The 24,417-nt window shown below is 42.2% G+C and overlaps 1 long non-coding RNA gene across 2 annotated transcripts in view; it reads left to right on the top strand.

Moving 5' to 3' along the window:
- LOC133371262 (uncharacterized) overlaps nucleotides 1–24,417 on the top strand; it is a 384,062-nt gene that overhangs the window by 83,382 nt on the left and 276,263 nt on the right. The window contains exon 3 of one of the 2 annotated variants that reach the window (XR_009759287.1): nucleotides 6,342–6,562. The exons of the other annotated variant lie outside the window; for it this stretch is intronic. This is a non-coding gene — a long non-coding RNA (uncharacterized LOC133371262). Of the gene's footprint in view, nucleotides 1–6,341; nucleotides 6,563–24,417 lie in introns of those variants that run through there. 2 annotated transcript variants of the gene reach the window in all.

A 24,417-nucleotide genomic window follows, 5' to 3' on the forward strand; every position in this document is an offset into this window, starting at 1 on the left:
AGTGGGCAGGAAGACAAAGAATGTAGGTTTTTGGTAGAACACAAACTGCAGTGGAATGGAAATGGTGCTGCAACTGATGAGTACAGGGCAGAACAGAAAATGATGCTTTCTTATATCCCTACAGCAAACTGGGCATGCGCCAAGTGTTGCTGGTGAGGAAGGGCTGTGCCATAGACCTGGCCTCTTGGCAGACTGGGACAGTATGAGGGCAGGGTAGGACTACGGCAAGATCAGGGTGTATCAGGGACACCAGCAGAGCCAATCCAGTATTCCTACCAGTGCACCTGAACTGCTCTGACCTAATGCCACCCTGCTGGGAAACCTGGTCCTCCTCACCAGCTGCTATGCTCCAATTCCATAATCAATCTTAGCATTTTTTCTTTCTTAAACTAGAATTCAGAAGCAGTGGAACTTTTTTGTGGGGGAGGGGTCAGCACACCAGAGAAATAACAGAAGAGCAGAACACAGGAAGCCCCCTTATCCCTAGCAGGAATGCAAGTTGGTTTTATTTTAATGCAAGGTGGTACTGAAAATTTTCCAACAGCCACTAGAAATATTTTGAGTTGTAAACTCATCCAATTAATTAAAAAGGATAAATATTCAACTAAAGTGACAATTTTGCTCTCACTTTTTTTACATAGTGCCACAATTAACAAGATAAATGGTTCCACTTTATCTTCTTTAAGGCATAATAAAAACCAAAGTGAATTAAAACTTGGAAATTGATATTTCAACCAACTGACATGTTTTTATCTCGAGAAGGAAGAGCTGCAAGTAAAGCTGAAACAGATAGGGATGATCAAGTTTTGTAATACAGCTCTTTGCTTTGTACTTTTTATGCATCTTTAGATTCAGATTCGCAATAGCCAAGTTGGGAAGCATCACACTAGCAAAACTTTAAGTAGTTTTATTCAGAAGACAAGGAGGTCATTCAGAACATAAGATTTTTAAAAAAAATCTCACAAATTGCCAACCTAGCCAAGTCAGAGAGCACTCTTTTCTATTCAGGCTCCCGTCTCAATGAAAAGTTGAAAACTGCATGTTATTGGCACAACAGGATTGGAACCATGAAGGAAGAGTTTAATACTGTGGTCTCAACAAAATCACCTCCTGATGCTGCTCTTTGCATTGAGGTAAAAGCTTCCATCAATGCAAATGGGAGCTTTTCTTCCAATGCAAAGAGCAGCTGTGGTGAGATTTACATGGGGACAATGAAACAAGGTAAGGGTTAAACTTTCCCTTCCTACTGCCAAGGTCCTGATCCTTGTTGGGGTCCCACATCTTCTTTTTAATAATAATAATAATAATAATAATAATAATAATAATAATAATAATAATAGCAACAACACATTTAAAGTAACCTAGTTTGGACCTAAATATTTACATCGCAGGTGGGCAACCTCAGTCCCTACAGCTGAATACGACCTTCTGGGCTTCTCTGTCTGGCCCATGCAATCCCCCCCAAGACCACTCCCCCTCACTAGACAGACCTTTCGCTAGCCCTGCTAACACTCACCTTGTGTCTTGCTGGAATGTGTTCTTGGGCCCTGATAATGCCTCTTGCTTGCCTAGATGCAGAAAAGTATGGGGATGTATGGAAACCTCTTATTTATTTAGCATCCCTAGAAAGTAGCCTATTGGAGAAAGGAAGGAGTTACATTTGTTGTTCCACCCACATTTGCCCTGACCATGGCCAGCACTGGCATGTGGCCTCTTGGAGGTTGCCCGTGATGGAATGTGGCCATTGGGGCAGAATTTTTTTTTCCATCCCTGATTTACATATATGGTTAGTTATGGGAGAGAGATTACTGGCCCCACTCACTCCCTGACTTAATGGCTCATCTAATCAACTGGCTTCTTTCTTAATGTAAACAAAAGGTACTTGTTTTCCTGTTTTGTTTTAGGAAATAGATTGCTATATCACAATATATATATTTCATTATTGGCTATTTTTGTTAGGGACCAATGTTTTTTAACTTCTTTATAAATAACGGGATAATTCATATTTTTTCTTTATTTGGACAACTTATATGGTGCTTAAACAAAAACTCAAAGTAGTGTTCAACATAGGTTAAAACATCTTAAACAGAAAATACAATTTTTTCTATCTTTCATAAAATGCAATGAACAAGTAAATAGAGCATCTTTTTTAGTAAACATTACACATCAAAATCAGTTACAGAAACACAAGGAAAATTCATAGTAAATATAGTAAACAATTAAACAAAATATCCTCTAGACACCCAGAGGCAAACCATTACAAAATAAAATAAATAAAAAGTATAAATTCCACCTTCTTAAATAACACAATTGAATTGATTTTCTTTCACCGAATTGTCAATCATACAACTAAGCAAATCAACCCAATTAAATTTCCAGCTCCCTATACAGCAATAAACACAATCTAACTGTTGCTAAAAATACATACCGGACAGTTCCACCCAAGCATACACTCACATCAGGGTTAAGGATGAAGAGTGAGGTGGCCAGGTTTGCTGATGACATCCAATTGTTCAAGATAGTTAAACAAAAAGGAATAATCAGGAGCTCCAAAAGGATCTCTCCGGAATGGGCGAGTGACCATTACAATGGCAAATGCAGTACAAAATAATCAAATGTAATGTCCCATACCCTTTACCCACCTTCCGAGGAGTAAGCCTCATTGAACTCAGTAGGACTTAACTTGTGAGTAGTCATGTATAGGTTTGTATCTGCATTTTAGATGCTTTGATGTGAAAAGGGGGAAAGAACTGCAAAAGAGCAATCCTAACATTGTCTGGGGATCAAAGCAGCAGAACTCTGCCAACTCCTGCTGGCCAGGGGTGGACTGTTTTCTTGTGTTTTGTTGTTTGCAACTTCACCTGCCCATGGACCAGCATGGGATCCAGTATCTCTGTGGCCAGGCCTGCTCTGCCCCTGCCCTGGTAGCCGCTGGTCCCATTGGTGATAGCTTCCTTCAGCTCTCCTTCTACATCAACAGTGCTTCATCATCAGCAGTGGAGAAGGACCCACAATTCATTTTAACCCAACCAGCCATAAACTCTCTGATTCTCTCCCTCTCTGTGTAGGACTGCTCCCTAAGGTGGCCTAAGAGCAGGGATGAAGTAGAAATTCAATTCAGGTTGCATTTTCATGCAAATCAACCGAATTTGCACTTCCCAAAGCAATATGTGAACCAAATTCAGCTATTCTTCAAAATCTGCACTTCTCTGAATTTTGGAAAAATATGAATTGGGTTTGCATTCCATTACTGATCAGTTTTCTCGTAGTAAAAGCCATCTTCTGGCTGTCCCCCAAATCACGACCAATACTGTGAACTCTTCATAATGGATCACATCCTCCCTACCTTCTTCGCTCTGTGTTAACCATTCTTCTAACCTAGTGAAACTACCTCCCACAAACTGACAGCTGCCAATACTTTCATGGAATATTATGGGATGGTCTAATAAATTCAGGGAAGAGGACCTATCCCCCTGTTTCCACCAATTCAAGATTGTTTGATTGCAAGAAACTTGGTTGACCCCAGAATCTTTTGTTACCCTAAATGGTGTCCGAGCCTTTACGCTCCCAGCGACTAAAACTAAACCTAAGGGTAGAGGGAGTGGGGGTCTTTGTATACTTATCTCTATGGATCTTATGGCTGATATATATGCTTTGACCCCAAATTGTGATCATTATGTTCAGGGGGTCCGGCTTTTTGGACCGATGACGGGAGACCTGATCATTATAAATGTTTATTTTCCCCCTACTGTGGCAAGAAATGTGGCTCCAGGCAGTATTTGGGATCACCTTTCAGAATACCTATCCTCCCTAGAATGTCGATATCCTTCCTGTAAGATAATTGTATGTGGAGATTTTAATGCCAGGATGGGGTCTGGTTGGCCCAGCTGGCCTGCATCTAATCATGACCCCTCCCCTAGTATTATTCTGAATGATAGAGTCTCCCAAGACCTGGTAACAAACAAACAAGGCTTGAGACTCATTGAACTAATCCAGATGCATGGTTTAGAATGCCTCCATGGCTCAAGATTAGATCATTCAAACGGTACCTTTACTTACTGCTCCCATCAGGGAGCCAGCATGATAGACTTCACGCTGGTTTCTAGCATGCTGTTTAAGGAGGTTTATAAGTTCAATGTATTGCATAGAATTGATAGCGACCATTTCCCCACCGTGACAGTCTTATGCCTGCATCGCCCATGGTCTCCCCCGATTTTATCATCTATCGAGGGCTTCCAACTAGCCGACCGCAGACTTCGATGGTCCCTGTCCCTACAAATTGCAATAGCAAATCTATTAGAGAGCATTCCTATTTCTCCCCTCAAGAAGGGTGAAGTGAGTGAGATGGATGCTCTTCATTCTTACCAGAATATAATTTCTCTTCTTAAACCAGTGGTGAGTTTTACAGGCCCCCAAAAATCTATTTCCTCGAAAACTAGAAAGTGGTTTGATTCCGAATGCAAAGTGGCTAAACGTCAATTAGTCAACTATGCTCGGAAAAGAAGAAGTGATTCTTCTGCATTTAACGATGACCATCTTGTTTATCTTCGTTCCACATATAGGCTTCTTTTGAGGCAAAAAAAGTTTTCATATGCATGTGCTCAATGGCAGTCACTTAATCAAGCCCTCTTGGAGGGTAATGAACGTCAGTTTTGGTATATAGTAACTAATGGTTCATGTACATCTAGATATTATGATTCCGGTCAAATATCCCCTTCCACGTGGATTGAGCATTTTACAAAACTTTATACTACCACAGCCGTCTCTAGTTCCTCCTGCCCATGGCCAATTCAGGATAATTTTCCTAACTGGCCGCCAGTTCCACCATGCCAAATCAGGTTCCTTATCTCTTTATTAAAAAGTGGTAAAGCACCAGGGGAGGACATGATTCCCCCGGAACTTTTTTCTAACTTCCCAGACTGGTGGGCTCCGCTTTTGGCAAATTTATTTACTTATATCAATGCAACGGGCAACATGCCAGAGGGTTGGAAACGGAATATTGTCATCCCTATCTATAAAAAAGGCGAGAAACAAGATCCTAATAACTATCGCCCTATTAGTCTCCTAGACGTAGGAGCTAAACTGTACAGTAGATTTCTCCTACTTAAGCTGGAAGAATGGGAAACTGCCAATATGGTTATCCATCCTGAACAGGCGGGCTTCCGAAAAGGCCAGTCCACCATTGACCACTGTGCTACCCTTTTCTTCCTGGCTCAACAGTCCATCAAGGGGCCCACTAAACACCTCTATGCCGCCTTTGTTGACTTGGCGGCTGCTTTTGACTATATTGATAGAGATCGTTTGTGGGCCAAATTGGCTGGCACAAATATCAACAAACGTCTCCTATATCTGATTAGAGAGCTATATTCTAATAATAGTTTGAGAATTAGGGTGGGTAACAATCTAACTGAGCCTATATTGGCTAATAAAGGGGTAAAGCAAGGCTGTCTTTTAGCCCCCGCCTTGTTCAATCTTTACATAAATGATATAGTTACCGAACTGGTGGGTCCAAAATTTTTCCCTCCATCAATAGGATCTAGGAAACTATCCATCTTACTCTACGCAGATGACATGACTCTGCTTTCTTTGACCCCAATTGGCTTAAGGAGGTTACTGGCAAGTCTAGACGAATACTGTAAAAAAGAATCCCTTCAGGTAAACCACCAGAAAACCAAAATTATGGTCTTTGGGAAAAAATACTGTAAACATAAATGGTATCTAGGGAATCAACCCATAGACCAATGTCGTGTCTTTAAATATTTAGGTATTCTTTTTCAAGATACCTTGTCATGGAATCAGCACATTGCTGCCGTAAAACTCAAAGCTGCAAGATCAGTTGGTCACATCCTCCGTCTTTATAGGACTGCGGGTGGTCACTTAGTGGCCCCCGCTTTGAAAGTTTTTCAGAATAAAGTCCTTCCCCAGATTACTTATGGAGCAGCTATATGGGGTTGGTCAATACCTTCCTTTCCTTCCTTGGAATGTATACAAAATAAATTTATTAGAATGGTTTTGAATCTCCCTCCTTCCACTCCGGCTGCTTTTCTAAGAGCTGAAGCGGGGCTCCTCCCACTCAGCACCCGGATCCATCAATCATTGCTAACGTTTTGGTATCTTTCAATAAATTCCTTCTCAAAGGTCTTGGCGAAGGCTTGTTGTAATTTGGTCGGCATGGATTGTAAATGGAATTCAAAACTACAGGCTATCCACTTACATTATCACATACCTTTACATTCGCCCTTACTACTGAGCAAAGTAAAAACCCAAGCCCAGATAAAAGATTACTGTGAGTGGATGGATAGATTGACAATTACTAATTCTAAGTTTTCTACTTGGTTTAGGCTGCATAAAGTAGATCATATAAGAGCGAATTACCTGTCAATCCCTTTACCACCCCATCTACGATTCGCCTTTACAGCCTTAAGATTTCAAACAATGCCAACTGCTTTATTAGCTGGCCGTTATCTTCAGATTCCTATGGACCAGCGGAAATGCATATGCCAATCGGGAAAATTGGAAGACCTTCCTCACTATCTTTTAGAGTGCCCCCTTTATGACCACCCAAGAGCTAAGTTCCTTAACATTTTAATTAATCAACGAGAATCCCTCAGCGTCAAACAGATTGTTTACTTGCTCTTAGCCGATACTAACTACTGGGTTTCCTATCGGGTAGCCCTTTTTGCTGTGGCAGCTCATAGGTTGAGAGCAAAATATTTGGTTGATCTGGAAACTAAGGTAAATTAAACATGTTCTGTATGGTTTTATAGATGTAATTCTTTTAGTTATAAGCTTGTTTTATACTGTTTTTATTTCATGTTGTGATGTTGTGTTACTGTGATGTTGTGATGACCTATGGTCTGACAATAAATAGATTGAATTTTGCAATGCAGCTCTCTACCCCCCCCAAAGTCATTGTTTAGAAAAATGTGTATATGGATAATTGTGCACAAAAATGCATATATTAGTGAAAATAACATACAAAAATGCAGGCAAATGTGCATACAAAAATGTGCATATTAGAAGAAAATTGCACTAAATATTGACACATTTTCGTGAGGACATTTTTTAAAAAACAAAATGAAACACAAGTTTAAGGAAATAAGAAAGGGAGAGGAAGTGAAACTGACAGATTTTTCCCTCCCTTCCTGAGAGTTAAATATTGTAAGGCTTACTTCCAAATACACTTGTAAATCAGTTATTTTTCAGCAATCTTAAACCTTACTCAATATTACACAGGTTGCAAAATCGTATCCACACACCCAAGTGCTGACATTCAGCTATCCAACCATATGTTCATCCTGAGGTGTTTAATTTTTTTTTTAAAAAAAACACAGTGCCAAAACTAAAGTAATCATAGTGTGTCGAGGGTTTTTTAAAAGAAAGTGTTGATAAGTGCTCCTGTGTGCATACACAGATCAGTGATAGCTCTGGAGTTTGAATCATATGTCTAAGAACTAGAAATAAGTTAGCAAAAGTGGGTCAATAATAAATGGGAGCTAGTTAATTTCCCCCCTCTCCCAATCCTTACATAAAGTATTGTTGTCTAGGAAAGCAGACATGACCACCCTAAGGAAAGATGAAGTTCCAGGAACAAGCATTACATAAGAACCAAGTGATGGCAGGTCTGGACAGCAGGGATTCATATAACTGACACGGCTGGAAGAAAATATGCTGTCATGACCAAAGGATTGTTGATTGCCCACAATGCTGCTCAAGACAGTGCAGCTATAGCTGTTGCATGATTCTCTCCATGGTACCCCCAATGTAAGGCGGGCAGAGCAATCCAAATGCTGAGGAGCCAGTGGCAGGGGCAGCGGCAAGCCCCACAGAATCCTCCCCCTGCTCCGGAGCTACTGGCCCGACTGAAACCTGCTCCATCAGGAACTGTGTGCGCAAGTTGACTGGGAAGTGCCAGCTGCCACAAACAAGACTCCTGGGGAGTATGCACTCCCCACGGGCCACAATGGGCATGCTTTTACTGTGCCATCCTTTTGGCCCGTGGAGTTTCTGGGCAGACTGAGACCTGTTGGAGGGCCCCAAATATGAGGAAGGTCTTGTGCAAGTCCCCCCCCATTGCTCCACCCCATAACACCTCATTTTCAGGGCTTCTGCCGGCGTCCACCAGCCCTCCATCTGCTGGGCTGGCTGTCACTGGCAGACCCCCAGCAGAGCTAGTAGGCTCCTGGTGGCGCCACAGTGGAGGGCTGTTGCTGGCAGAGGCCGGTAGCACCCAGCAGTGCCGGGAACCTGCTAGCGCAGCCAGGGTCTTCTGCATCCAACTACCCCCAGCCTTGTGGAAAGGTCAATTGGATTGTGTCCTAATCACACTAGAACTTCTTGTTTCGAGGTTCTGACTTTTGCTGAGCTCCAAAGGGCATTTTCAGAACTCAGGTTTCAGCAGATGCCCTCTGCATATCTCGATGGGAGATACCTCAGAATTCCAGTCACAGAATGGAAATGTACTTTTGAGTGCAACCAGATCAAAGATATAATTCAATACTGGCTGCATTGTCCCTTGTATTTGGACCCTAGGAAAAAAATTGTCACATATTATCCAGATGTTTTTGGCCGGAATGCCCCAAGAAGTGGATGTGGAACTTTTATCTGATAAATATCCATTTATTACATACTAGGTAGCCCAGTTTGCATTGGCAGCCAAGAAGCTGCAGGCTCACCATATCAAGAATTATCATTTATTATAAAACTTTTACCTTTGAGACCCGAGTGCGCAGCCTTTTAATGGATGATAATAGGCTGTTTTTAACAGTTTTGATGAGTTTTATAAAGTTTTATAAAATCTTGTTTTATTTTAACAAGAATGTTGTATGAGGAAAGTTCATTTTATAATGTTTTGCTTATATTATTAAGGTCTTTGGCTATACACAATAAAGTTATATTCGTCGATATATATTCATGTTTGCTCTTGGACTCTGAAATTAAAAGATGAGATATGCTGATGAGATATAAAAAGGGCTATAACTGATCCCTTAATCCAGTTTATAACAAACCAAAACTACATCTACTTTACCATAATCTCCAGCACTTACTTGGGTTGCACAAGCATCCTGTCAGTAATGGCTGGTATAAACCCATTGTTTAGGGCAACTATAGCCTGACTGAAGGCCAAAGATCATTCCCTCCAAGTCACACCTCCTAAGGTGGCTTGAGGAAGTTCTGTCCTCACCACTGACGCCCTCCCCAAGAAGTCCAGCAGCCTTAGGTAGGCGTGTTAGACTTTCCTTGAAAAGATTCTGGTGAAGCCAATAATCCTGAGAGGCTGATCTCAGGAATCCCTTCATCCTCTGATGAATGCTTAAAGATAGCTGCTCATTACCAGCCTTTATTCCTAAACCACCCTTTTAACAGAAAGGTAAAGATAAATTTCTATAGGGCAGTTCCCTAAAATAGTTCATGGGGGAGATTTTCATCTAAGGAACTACCCCAGATTAAAGATAATGGAGGAAAGTTCATGTAGATCGGAGTAGACAATATTTTGGAGCTGAAGGTTGCATTCTCTCTGGGGCAAGTGGTCAGGGGCCACATACTAGCAGTGCGTGGGGACCCCCCTTTTTCTCTCCCCCCTTCATTCATCCATTCAATCACACCAAGACTCCATTCAGCTCTAGTTCTGTACTTGATGGAGGAAAAGGGGACTTCTTTCTCTCCAAGTCTAGGAGGGAAAGAAAATGAGCTGTTTGTGCACTGGAAGCTCAGTTTTCCATACCATGCAGGCCAGTGTTGAACTGAAGTGAGATTTGGGAGATGCTGAGAGGTTATCAAAAGCCACAAAGAGTGAGGCTGAGGACTGCATGCAGTCCACAGGCTGTGGGTTGCCTGCCTCTGATTTACACATTGCCATTGATGTGTAGGCCAAGTGAGGAGAGCGAGAGCAGTTGAAGGCTTCATCCAGTTTCATCTCACCTCCAGTAGAAAAGGGACTCAAACATGACTCAAGCTAGGATCCTGGAGCTTGGGATTACCTTGCTCTGTTTCCAAAGTGGAACTGATGCATTAGGAATGTTCCACTGCTCCTTTTTGTTTCATTTCTGTTTTTTCTATGTGAAGTTTGCCACAGCTTTCACATCGTCTGTGCCGTTCTCCCACTCTGCATTGCCAATGGGCATATGCTTTTTTTGTGCACTGATAAAACACCAGATGTGCCTGTGTGTTTCCGAAAACAGCAACCAGAATGATCAAGGGGATGGAGCTCCTCTGCTATAAGGAAAGGTTGCATCATTTGCATTTTTTAGTTTACAGAAAAGGTGAGTGAAAGGCGACGTGTCAGAAGTGTATAAAATTGTGCAGGGCGTAGAGAAAGTGGATAGAGGTAAGTTTTTCTCCCTCTCACATAATACTAAAACTTATGGACATCCAACAAAGCTGAATACTGGATGATTCAGGACAAACAAAAGAAAGTTCTCCTTCACTCAGCGCATAGTTAAGCTGTGGAATTCATCCCCTCAAGAAGCAGTGATGACCACCAGTTTGGATGGCTTTAAAAGAAGATGAGACAAACCCATGGAGGATAAGGCTATCAATGGCTCCTAGCCACAATGACTATCTTCATTGCCAGAGGCAATATGCTTCTAAATGCCAGTTGCTGGAAATTGCAGGGGGGGGGTGAAGAGTGATCTTATGCTCAGGTCCTGCCTGTGGGCTTCCCATGGGTATCTGGGTGGCCACGGTGAGAACAGGTTGCTGGATAAGATGGGCCATTGGCCTGATCCAGCAGGCATGTTCTCTTATAGGGATGCATGCAAAGCCCTTGAGAAACACCTGCTCCACTGTTGCCAATGCCTTTCCTTTCATGAAAGAATGAATTTTACCTTGGGGTATTTGAAGACAGAAGTGGGGATGATGTTGGTGGCCCTTCCAGTGCTGGTGCTCCATCTCAGGCTGCAAGTACCTACAACCACCAGCTCTGCTTCTGCCTTTGCCTCCCAGGTAAGTTTCTGCAACCACTGAGAGGAGAGGAAAAGAGAAAGGCAAGGTGGTGGCAGTGGTTTGGTGGATTGGGACAAACACAGCCCTGCTCACATCTGGCCATGGGTTGCCCATGTCTCGGTCCTACTCACAAGCATGCAAGGAGTTGTTTTCATTAGAGATGTGATTCAGGGGCTTATCTGGTACTTCAGAATGATGCTATCTATTCCTGGGTGATCTGACCTAGATTCAGGGCCAGTGTCATGAGCCCCATGGAACATTCTTAGAGTGCTGAAGAAAAGGAAGATGCAGGATGGGACCCGGGGCAGGGTCCTAGTCCCTTTGCACAAAGAAGTGTTGAAACAGAAGGGTTTGGCACTTTTAGCTCCAGTTAAAACAGAGGAAATGCTGGCTGATCAGAAGCCGGTCCCTTCTCCTCCCCTCCACCTCCTCTTCACCCCAGTTGTTGCTGCACGCACTTCCTCTAAAGGAGGAGGATCTCGATGAGGTGCCATGGCCGCCATTGCCCCACTGCAGACAACTGTGACGGCAGACTCAGCTGGCCCCCACTTTTCCAACTAGGGAGGAGCCTAGTTCCTAGGAGGAATGCACACACATTCCCATTTTGTGACAGCTTCCTCATGCAAGTAGAAAGAGCCACCCAAACCTACTTAAGAATTGTAAGGGGATGTGTCTAATTGCTGTGATGACTTCTTAGCTTTGAGCAGCCTAGTTATGCTGTGTAGAGATGCAGAATCTTGTGTGACCTGAAAAGTTATCCATGAAGTTCTCTACACTGAAGTTTTTCATTAAACATACTGGAGAAAAATACACCAGCAGGTTTGAGTCTGATTCCAATGGGCTTGGCAAGGACAGGTAGAACTGATTTGGGGCCCTTGCACAATCATGCAATTGGGCATGAGGGGTGAGAAGCAAATGGACACAGGCTACCCCCTTCTTGTTGCCAGATCCCTCCTTTGACAACAAAAATCAGCCCAATTTGGTTGGGATTCAGGCAGATCCAATGCATAGCCCTAGTTTTCGTTCATGTGTAACCTATCCTTAAATGCTTGTCATATTGTTAATAGTATCTAGATTAATTTTTGTGTAATGTTCTAGTGATGTGCACACATATTCCTGCACATCAATGGAACACTCCACAAAAAGAACTTTGGTACAATTGAGATTACTTTTTGCCGTGTTTTATCAATGTGCCTCTGCATATTAGTAATGAGTAAAGCGGAAGGAGATACAAAGGAACTGGAAGATGTGGCAAACTGTAAGCTTCAGTTCTGGTGTTAATTTGAAAAGTTCTCCTAGCTAAGCTTTGATATGGAAGATGTGGAATGCAGGGCAGAGTGAGCCCCCCCCAAAAAAGGAAAAGAGGAAACCCTGAATCCTAATCGAGTCACATTTGTATGCATGGAAATTAATCTACCTAATAAGCAGCAAAAGGGAATAAAAAACCAGATGCTGAACCTCAGGGCATATTTCTGCACTGCTCTGCAAAGGGAAACCTGGCGCCCAAGCATAGTTCTATGGGCTTCTTTGCTGGCAAGTCAATTTCTCCACCAGGAGAACTCCACAGTCTTTTATTGGCCAAAAAGCTTTTTAGTTCTGCTGTGATTACAGCCTCACAGGAAGGAAAATTCATTGAAAGAGTAGTTGGTAACCACTGAATTTACAGTCAGTGTACATGGTTCTTCCTGCTAAAGTCCACTCTAATTGCTGGGGTTAGCTTGAAAGGGAATGTGTGCAGCATGCTGTTTCCAAAATTAAGCAGCATGCAGGCCCTCTCAGTGTTGCAAAAAAAAAAAAAAAAAAGTGCTCAGCTGCCTTATCAGCATGATGCGATAAATGCTTGAGGCTTTACAAATGTGCTGTTCACCATACTGGCTGAACCACCAAGTTTGTCAAATTCATAAAACTTAAAGCAAACACTGGGGAAAGCAGAGCTCCAGAGCTGGTAATGTCTACCACTTTATAACAAGGATGGGGAAGAAACTCATTTGGTTTGCATTTTAATGTGAACCTACCTAATTCACACTTCCCAAACCAATACATGAACTGCAACCCAGCTATTCTTCAACATTTGCAAGTATCAGAATTTTGTGATGCAGATCTCTGGTCCAAAAATTCAAACAATGCATACATATATATATATATATATATATATATATATATATATATATATCTCCAAATATGTTTATTGATCCAGCAACCATTACAAACAATCGAACAAACATTAAAACCAGTTGCTCTATAAACTGCTAATCAGCGAGCATTTTAGCCCTTAATGTCAATAACAATGCTTAAAAATTTAACGTTTAAAATGACATAGGGACTGTTACAGTTTAAACAAGCTTTCAAAATGCATATTGTGCGCACACACACACATATATAGTATGTATGTATGTATGTAGATATGGAAAGTGTGTGTCATACACACACACACACACACACACACACACACACACACACACTGTTATTACTAGATTAGATTTATTCAGTTTATGTATCGTTTTACCCACAAAATAACCCTTATGCAATTTAGTGTATGGTAGAATGAAACAAGTACACTGAAAGAGTCCATCCATCACCCAACAGCATGAAATAACCACCCCATCCACATAAGATTGAATGACACCCCTTCCCCAATCCTCCCCCGACCATTAACACTGTCCAAATGCCAAGGGGAATCAGAACATCTGCACTGGGTGCCAGAAAGATGACGAAGTTGGCACCAGATGAGTCTTCCTTGGGAAGGCATTCAACAATTGGCGAACCACCACAGAAAAGGTCCGTTCTCTTCTTGCCACCCTCCAAACGCCTCTGAGAAGGATGTCCCTATGCTTGTAACAAGTAGCTTGGATGGCTTTAAAAGAAGATTAGACAAATTCATGGAGGACAGGGCTATCAGTGGCTACTAGCCATGATGGCTGTGCTCTGCCACCCTAGTCAGAGGCAGCATGCTTCTGAAAACCAGTTGCCGGAAGCCTCAGGAGGAGAGAGTGTTCTTGCACTCGGGTCCTGCTTGCGGGCTTCCCCCAGGCACCTGGTTGGCCACTGTGAGAACAGGATGCTGGACTAGATGGGCCACTGGCCTGATCCAGCAGGCTCTTCTTATGTTCTTAAGTAATCTGTACCGCGGGGTGGTGGTGATGGAATAGATAGAGAACCTATCCTTCTCTTGCTAATTCCTTCTTTGAAAGTAACTACTGGTTGACATGCAGATTGTTTTTCTCAGGCATTACTTCCTTGCGCCTTCATCTTGTTAGTGAGGTAGATGGTGTGTGTATGTGCTAGCCTAATGACTCTATAATGGCCAGAAGTATGCCTGTACTCAGAATGTCTTTATTTCCTAGTAGTGCCAGATTAGTTCCATTTGCACCATGCCAACCTCTCCCTCTGATAAGCAACAATGTCAGGAAGGTAGCGTAGTAGCTCTGCCTTACCTGGTGAGACACTTCTGTAGTGATGTAAAGGTAAAGGTAAAGGTGTCCCTGCACTTATAGTGCAAGTCGTTTCCGACTCTTAGGGTGACATCTTGCGACATTTACTAGGCAGACCGTATATATGGGGTGGGATTGCCAGTTCCTTCCCCGGCCTTTCTTTCTTTACCCCCCAGCATATGCCGGGTACTCATTTTACCGACCACGAATGGATGGAAGGCTGAGTGGACCTCGATCCCTTTTACCAGAGATTCGACTTCCTCCTTCCATTGGAATTGAACTCCGGCCGTGAGCAGAGCTTCGGTTGCATTACCACCGCTTACCACTCTGCACCACGGAGGGGCAGTGTTGTAAACAAGCATAAAATATATAAAGAGCAATTTCTAGGAATAACCTGGACGAGCTTGGTTTCTACTTCACAGTAGTAGCTATGGAGATATTCAAGAGGCAGCTGGACAGCCATCTGTCGGGAATGCTTTGATTTGGATTCCTGCATTGAGCAGGGGGTTGGACTTGATGGACTTATAGGCCCCTTCCAACTCTACTATTCTATGATTCTATGTTTTATTCCACCCAAATTTTAGAACTTTTCAAACATTTGCTGCTACAGTATTTAATTACTGCCTATTTAACATTTGGTTTCATCTGAGTAATGGTAGGTTAGGCTATGTGTCTGCAGGATTGACATTTTAAATGCCTACAGTCTTCAAGTGCTTAAAGATGATCCATCTTGCATGTATTCTGGAGTATTTGTCAGAATTAATGGGCATGGTTAGTTTACTCACCACTGAGTCTTTTTTCCATACTTACAGTATACGTAGGGAGAGCATGTTTCAATATCCACAATTTTCTGTAGCTGTAATACTATACAGCTATGCAGTTCAACCCCTTTAACTCCAGTGTGGGAGAAACTTGCATGTGATGAATTTGTAATATGCAGATTAAGTAGTAACAGAGACAGATTGATTTGTATCTTCCTTTTAGTAATTCCCTTGATACTCCCTGCACTCTGCATTATTTACAAACTGTGTGACACTTCCTCCAATCTGATGCAAATGGACAATTGGTTATTGCATTTATTGCCCATCATCTCAGGGTTTGTTGCATTACCCTGGGTCACTGTGGAGGAGGGTGGCAACTCATTCATCTGTAAAAAAAGAGAGAGCAAAAAAAGACATATTTTCATAATGCATCTCTCTTTCTCTCTCGTAAGAATAGAATAAGAACATAAGAAGAGCCTGTGGCCCATCTAGTCCAGCATCCTGTTTGCACAGTGGCCATCCCCCCATCTCTCTCTCTCTCGCGCACACACACACAAATCTAGAGATAGTTACTTATAATTTATATTTAAAAGCTACACTTCTTCCCTTAGCAAGGAAAGACTGTTACCAAGCGACCTCTGTGCCTGTTCAGTCTGCTGTCCAGGTGCCAACTGTGGATGGATAACTTCAAGGTCCTTTCTTTCCTTACTTAAGGCTCTTTATCTTAGAACTGGATTTGAACCAAACAAAGGATGACTTCAAATGGAGGACTGTCCTTAGTAACTAACTAACTAACTAAGAAAGTAGGAAGGCATTGTTTTCCATTCTACCCTGTATTTGTTGCATATGTCACTGTTTCTGTTCTGCTGCTGTTTGTCTTCCACCCCAAACAACCTTATTCATCTTGCTGTCCCCAGTGGCATAATGATGTAAATTATATTGTCAGTATGTTATTCCTCCCCATTCATTTCAGTGCAAAGGAAACGTAATGCAAATGAAGGGGAAAGGCAATACTATATGCAAGAAGGATCTTGGTATTGTTGTTGATAACAAACTGAATATGAGCCAACAGCACAATGTGGCTGCAAAAAAGGTAAATGCTGTTTTAGGCTGCATTAACAGAAGTATAGTTTCCAAATCACATGAAGTACTAGTTCCCCTCTACTTGGTACAGGTTAGGCCTCATCTTGAGTACTGCATTCATTTCTAGACACCACACTTTAAGAAGGATATAGGCAAACTGGAACAGGTTCAGAGGATGGCAATGATGATAATCAGCAACTAGAAACAAAGCGCTATGAGGAGAGACTGAGAGAACTGGACATGTTTAGCCTTAAGAAGAGAAGACTGAAGGGAGGTATGATAGCACTCTTCAAGTTATTGAAAGGTTGTCACACAGAGGAGGGCCGGGATCTCTTCTTGATCATCCCAGACTGCAGGACATGGAATAATGGGCTCAAGTTACAGGAAGCCAGATTTCGGCTGAACATCAGGAAAAAAGTCCTAACTGTTAGAGTAGTACAACAATGGAACCAATTACCTAGGGAGGTGGTGGGCTCTCTGACACTGGAGGCCTTCAAGAAGCAACTGGACAGCCACCTGTTGGGTATGCTTTAAGTTGGATACTTGCATTGATCAGGGGGTTGGACTTGATGGCCTTATAGGCCCCTTCCAACTCTACTATTCTGTAATCCTATGTCATCAATTACATATCATTTGCAAAATGAAAGCAACAACAACAGCAAATAGAGATTGTATTCACTGGATTGATTTGTATTCTGGACATGGGACAAATAAGTGAACATTGGCAATCTCTGTTCCTGTTCCTGTTTTTGCTGGAATACATCAACATCCCTAACATAAACACTCTGGTATGGTGTAGGAAGTCGATTTAACCAGCAGAAACTGACTTGCAGGAAATAAATGATGTGAGATATTAGAAAATTCATTGGGGTGTTTCCAGACACTTTCACACAGGTTGAGTCATAGGTATGGAAGTGAGATAAATGTCCCTAGAAATGATTTGCTGAACATTTTGCTACATAGTAACAGTGCTATACAGTCATAGTATAGCCTCCCCTCTGGCTCACAGCAGCCAGTCCTAAGATATGTTTCTGCACACATACAGCACCATTAATGTGGCCACTGTGTGTTTTGCAAGTAGACTCACAAGTGTCTTTCCTTTGTCAATTCTGACAACAATAGAGTATACTTTCTCCATCGTTTCTCTTCCAGCACTGTACATGCTATAGAATGCTCATGTAAAAGACTATATTGGAAAAAGTAAGAGACCGCTTAAAAAGTGTATCAGTGAGCATTTAAATAATATTCAGAACAACAGAGTGGGCATTCTCTTGGTTGCCTACTTTCAGAATTATGGTTGTGTTGCTGGAGATTTGATTTTCTGGGTCATAGAAAAGGAGTACATCTCAGAGGGAATTATTTTGGATGCTCCAGTTGAAGAATCTCTTACAGATTTGAGCGGCCACAGTGATAATGTTTGAAAATATGCCAACAGAATTTGATAGAAAAGAATCTTATTTTATGTTTTTTGTGGTTGACTACTCATGAATAAAACATAAATCTGCTCATGAGCAAATTAAACCTGTTCAAGCACCATTCATGCCTTAATAATAATAATGAAGCCTCTAGATGAGTTTTCTAGTTGTGTTGGGAAGAGTTTCATCTTTCATTGAATCATTTCAAGAAGTCAGAAGCTTCAGGTACTCTTTGCCTTGGAACTGTCAATAGATGTTGAATTAGAAGTGTTGTCTAAGTTAAATAATTTTTGGGTTCCTCCTTGTTTGTTATAAACCATTTCTGGTTGTTCCTTTTATGTTTTATACTGTGTTGGAGTGGTCAGTATTTTGTAGTATTTGGATATCGAAGAAGTTTTAATATTTGCACATTTTAAACAATTGAGTGTTGTTAGAAGAGCACAATGTAAGACCACTGTTGCTTCCATGTCTTGTTTGCAGAGCCAGTCTAAGACATTTTGCCACCTGTGGCAGAATAGCAAATGGTCTGTGTGATGTCCCTGTATTTTGATAACTGTAAATATGGTAAGTGCGGGTCTATTAAGAGATATATGATAAGTGACTGAGTGAGAGGGGGGAGTACATGGGCTTGAATGCTGGAGAATGCTGTATGATGATTGGCTGAGCGTTTGAGTGGCTGAACGTATAAATGAGAGGATGACACTTGGTTCAGGGTTCTGTTTTGTGGGGGAGTTGTGGTCAGTTGGTTGTGGAGTGTGGATTGGAGTTGGTTGTGGGTTGGATTATAGTTGGCTGGTATTTAGGCAGAATATATAAGACTGGAAACATAAAGAGTGACACTAAATGAAACCATATGCTTGCTGAACATTCCTAAAGTAATCTTGTTATTTCCTGGTGTTATCAAATAAATACTTTTATTGGTTTACCTAAAGCCTGATCCTTGGCTGGGGATACACAGACCAGAAGGGAGGGCAGGGTAATTACCAAGGCTGGAGGGAAACAGTATCAAATAAATGGTGGCAGTGGTGAAGGGAGATATTGTAACATTGTCAAGTATCCAGAGCAACCCAGGATTGTATGCTTTATAGACAAAGTTACAAAGGGGTTGTGGACGGCAAGGGCACCCAGACACAAAGTAACAAATAAGCCAGAAGGGGACTAAGGCAAAGTCCTAAGGCAATATTGTGAAACGGAGTGGCTGGTGGTGCTGCCTAGCAGTGGGATCTTGCGAGATCTGTGCAAGAGCCAGTGAGAGAACAAATAAAAACGAGGATCCTAACTGGAGGGACCTGACAGGTGGAGGTCTGAGGTGGGGATCCTCATAGTCTGCCCCCAACCCAATTGAAGATGCACAGTACTCAAGACTAGGCAAATTATTTTGGCACCTGCAACAGGAAATTGCATAAGTACCTCTTCCTAGAAGTAAAAAGGGAGGAAAAACTTCCATAACCCCCCAAATCTACTGCCTGAGGCACCCTCATTCTTCCTAAGGGTGGGACCAGACCTGCCTGCTTGTGGGCTTCTTGGAGGCATCTAAGTTACCTAAGAAGGATGATGCTGGAGTATAAGCCTCCATCTAATCCAGCAGGGCTCTTTTTATGTTCTGATTGTAAGGAAAAATTGATTTGATAGTCATGCACAGTAACATGACTGAATAGTCATGATGAGTGTTTTCAGAAACAGATGAAATGGATCTATGGGAGTAGGGATGGGTGAGAAATTTGACTCGGCTTGCATTTCAAGCTAAATCAATCAAATCCACACTTTCTGAAACAATTTGAGAACTGGAAATTTGCACTTATTTGAATGCCGTGACACAGTTTGCCAACCAAACAATATTTACAAAACAGCATCCATTAGGGGGAAAGTGTGCATAAAAATGAACATGTGAATGAACATAGCATGCGGAAATGCGTTATATCAGGGGAAATGGCAAACATGTGTCCATTAGTCAAAACTGCATGCAAAAATGTGTATGTTCGGAGAAATTTGCACTGAAATTGTGGAGAAATTTCAAGAGGATTTGTTTTTTAAAAGATTGCAAATTGCTGCAGAAATGTGGAGAAATGAATTTAAGATTGGAAAAATGAGAAACTGACAGAACCAAAATTCACAGACCTTCCCATCCCTAGTAGGGAGGGGACCTCATTACCATAGCATGCCAAATTACATCATCTGCTCACACACTTACCTATTTTTAAAAAGGTTAAATTTTATTTATTTGATTTATTTATTAAATTTATTAGCCGCCCATCTGGCTGGTTGTCCAGCCACTCTGGCTGGACACTCCTGCACTGGATACTCCTACATTGGAGTGGTACATCAGAAGAAGCACTCAGCACAAGTGATGGGTGAACATGTCAATTTTTTCTCTCTCTGTTTCTCCTTTTTCCATTCTTATGTTCAGCTCTTCACATTGCAAATTTGCATTTTTTTAAAAAAAATCCTCAAAATTCACATGCAATTTAGCACAAAGCTCTCCCAATGTACATCTTTTTGCAAACAATCTTTCCCTGATACAGTGCAGTTTTGTACGTTGTTTTCACTAACTTATGCACTTGTATGTACACTTTCCCCTAGTATCTGCATTTGTATACACATTATTTGGCTGGAGAACTGCAAAATTCAGAGAAGTGCGAAGTGTGGCTGTGTTTTGGTTCATGTATTGAATAGAACTGAATTTCTCTCCCAGCCCAACTCAGCACTGACATATTTTTAAGTTGTCTGGATTATAAGTCTACACTTGGCATTAGCCCTTCTATCAACTGATTCTGGTTTACGTGGCAAAGAATTTCAATAATGGCAGCATGAACGGAGGTGGTTTGCCATTGGAAAGTCTCAAGTGAGTTTTACCTCCCCGGTCTCAAAATCTTCAGTGCAGGAGTTAACATTATCAGAAAGAGCGACTGCCACATCTTTGTATAGTTCTGAGATGAATGGGAAACATGATCATTTCATTGATGAATTATTTCCATTTATAGGTTATGTATACAAAAGACAATCAAGACCTTAAACCTTCTGCAACCCTTCCCCCCCCTTTTCTTTTCAAATGACTTACTGTAGTGGGTGGCAGGGGTGAGGGATCTGTGCTGCTTTGGTGCATTAGTAAGTGGTGGCCGCTCACACACCTTGGTGTGAAGGCAGGTAAGGCAGAAATATGGTATAAAAGGTCACAACTTTATTAAGTTTCAATAATTCAGGATCTGCAGTAATAATTAAACATCAGCTGCAGGCTTCCAATTTGAAGAGACAATGAAGGTGTAATAAAATTCCCTTTGTCTCTTCAGCTGGGCAACACCACTCTAGCTCAGAACCCAGCACCAGTCTTCAGATTGGTGTGAACCTTTCTTTGCCAGCCTACCATGAAGATGAGCTGAGGGGGCACCGGCTTTCCCCACTCTGCCTCCAGTGACCAGCATTCATTGGAGTGGGTCTTTCACGTCCAAGAAGCATCTGATCAACACAATCCCCTTGAACAAGGCAGTTGGCAAGATGCCCCTCATGCCTCAAGGGGTTTATCAATGTCAGGTGTGGAAATTACATCCCAGCCTGCACTGAATGCTAGTGTTGTGACAGAATAAGCTGCCAAGGAAATACAAACTGGCCAAATTAGCAACACCCAGGAAACTATAGCCATAAGGTGAAGGCAAAAAAGGTGCCCTACAAGCCATTCAGGGACGCCCAGAAATTCTACACCAAAGGGTGGATGGGATGCTGCAAAAAGCAAGAGGAAGTAAGAGGCAGCCACGTGTCCTCAACATTGTTCTCCTTCCCCATCCCTCATGGAGGAAGTATCGTGAGGCATCTTCCAATATGGAGGTGGGCAAACTCATCTTTGTTGGAAGCGAGTAACAGAGAGTTAGCATCCTATTGAAAAGCTGCTGCCTACCTTCCTCTGATAGCCTCAGTGCTGCTCCCCATCCCCCTCCTTCCAGGAGGAAGCTTCAGGAGGCATCTTCCAATATGGCGGTGGGGCAAACGACCCCATCAGAAGGATGGAGGAGCGACATTGTCGTCTCGTTATATATTCGGCCCTGTGCAAGTCATACGGTGCTGCACATTTTGCCTGTTGTTACTTTGTTGCTGACGTTCTGTTGAATAAAACAAAATATATTTCCAAAAAAAGCAATAATAAATCAAACAAAATCAATCAATGGTCCTTGTCAAAGGGCATGCCACATTCTGTATGCAGAACTGGACTTTTGAGAGAGTATATAACTAGAGGATTGTCTGCCTAAAATAAGACTGTATCTCATTACAGCCAGACATTTGAAACTACTTTACCCTGAGTCAGATCATTAGAAACACAGGAAGCTTTCTCATACTGGGTCAGACTATTGGTCCATGTAGCTCAGGATGGTCAACACTGACTATCAGTGGCTCTCCAGGGTTTTAGGCAGTGTTCTCCCCCAGCTGCGGAGATGCCAGGGACTGAATCTGGGACATTTGGCATGTAAAGTAGATGCTCTTACACTAAGCTATGGCCCTTCCTAGATTGACCTTCACTGGCCCATCTACTCCTCTATTGTCTACTACGACTAACAAGACAAATCCAGGATATTAAGTAGAGTTCTTTCACAGCTCTGCTAGCTAAAATCCTGTTAGCAACTGGACCTGTGATCTTTTGCATGAAAAATGTGGGCTATCAATGACAGCTATAGTCTTTCACTGCTAAGTCAAGTTTGGCAGTGATGCTGTTTTGGATTTCTATGGACTGTGTGAGTTTTAAACACATTATTTGAGGGGATGTAATTGATCAGTAACATAAATCCATGCTGGATCAGGCCAAAGGCCCAACTAGCTCAACATCCTGTTCTCACAGTGGCCAACTGCACGACCCAAATACAACAGCACTCTTTTCACTTGTGATTTCCAGCAATTGTTTTTCAGGGGCATACTATCTCCAACAGTGGAGGTGGAAAACAGTCATAATCAAGGCTAGCATCATCAAGGCTAAGGCACTAATAGCCTTAAACTCCATGAATTTGTCTAATCTTCTTTTGAAGCTAAGATGGTGGCCATAGACTGTGTGTGGACTGTGTGTAGCAGTATTTTTTTTGTCTGTTCTGAATCTTCCAACATTCTGCTTCACGGAATGGTCCCAAGTTCTAGCATATGAAGAAGAAAAATGTCACAATGGATGAAATTGTTCCTCGTTTGCTCTGTGTGGGATTCTAAGCAATAGGAATATTGGCTGAAGAATCACAAGGTCTGAGCCAAACTCAGAATGGCTGCTTGGCAGCAACATTGCTATTTCAAATCCATTGCTAGATTTGATAATAGGCTTGGTATTTTTACAGCAATGAACTTCATCAGCCTACATTTCAAAGGAATTCAGCTTAAAGGTCTGATGGAAAACTGTAAAATGCCTAGAGAACAGTTTGATGAGAATAATCCAGGCTGTGTGATTAAAGGGAACAATGCAAGAGATGGAGGATGAAAAGGTCAATTGTAAGGAGAAATTACTAGCTTTGGTTGCTGTTCTGTTTCCTGTAGTTTGTTGCCAGGATCAAATGGGCATATAGAGAATGTATATTGGGAACATTGCCTGTATTTAATTGCACTGTAAGCTAAGCAGGGCAGGTCCCCTTGGTAGGTAATATTACTTGGTGAAAGCCTGCAACCCAGGAGTCACTCCCCTCCCCCAGCCATGAAATGGCCTCCCCTAAGAAAGTTGGAGAGCAAAGTTTATTCCACAGGTTTTGGAGCAGCCTGCATGCTAGCATGCTACACACTTGAAGGTTTGTCCCTCGCTGTCCAAATCGGAGTCCATTGAGAAGTGCATAATTTGAGGGGTGAGATGTTTCACAAGTTCCCTCACTGTTGCCTTTGTTAGGCATTTTGGACGCAAATGAGGAAGGGCCATGATGGGTGCTAGTTTTGTCCCCATTGCCTTTCTTGTTGCCTTCCAACTCAGGGAGGTCTACTTTGGAAAGTGGGTAGGCTTCCATTCTCATGGGATGTTCCCCTTATATTTTAGAAGGCTGGGAAATCAAAGTTTTAAATCACATAGGGAATACTCACAAGTACATGACGTCCCCCTTTTTGAAGATGATAGATTACCACAATGCGCTCTGTGTGGGTTTGTGCTTGAAGATGGCCTGGAAGCTGCAGCTGTTGCAAAATGCTGCAGCCCAACTGTTGCCCAGGGCGGCCAGGAGAGATCAGCCTCTCCACTTTTGAGAGGATCACCCTGGCTACCTGGCCCAATTCAAGGTTTTGCTGATAGTATATAAAGTCAAAGGTGACCTGAGACCCAAGCACGTAAAGGAGCACATTTCCCGATACCATCTCACCTGTGATTAACAGGGGACCTTGTCCCATCTTTGGTGGAAGTCTGTAGGGCAGTGATTCAGTACAGGGCATTCTCTAGTGTCCCTTTCCCCCCTTCTTCTTTTTTTATGACTGTGCTATTGCTGAAAATAAATAAATAAATGATATCATGAACAAATCTCAATTGAATGTTGTGCTTTAACCAATATATAGGTTAAAAAGTGGACAGACCACATTTAATATGGGGAAGAAGCAAGCAAGTAGAATGAGTCAGCATTTAGTGAGTCTGTCACTGACATCAAGGCTGTCCCTGACAAGGCAAGGCCATAGTTCAGTGGTAGAATAGCTCCTGTTTGCATGCAGAAGATCCCAGTTTCAGTCTTTGGTATCTCCAGGTAGGTCTGGGAATTTATCCCTGTCTGAAGCCCCAGAGAGCTTTTGATCACTTTCTTCAACCTTGGGTTTCCAGATGTTGTTGAACTACAACTCCCATTGTTCTTGGGTGGTGGC

Source organism: Rhineura floridana, chromosome 16, assembly GCF_030035675.1.
Source record: "Rhineura floridana isolate rRhiFlo1 chromosome 16, rRhiFlo1.hap2, whole genome shotgun sequence".
NCBI lineage: Eukaryota > Metazoa > Chordata > Lepidosauria > Squamata > Rhineuridae > Rhineura > Rhineura floridana.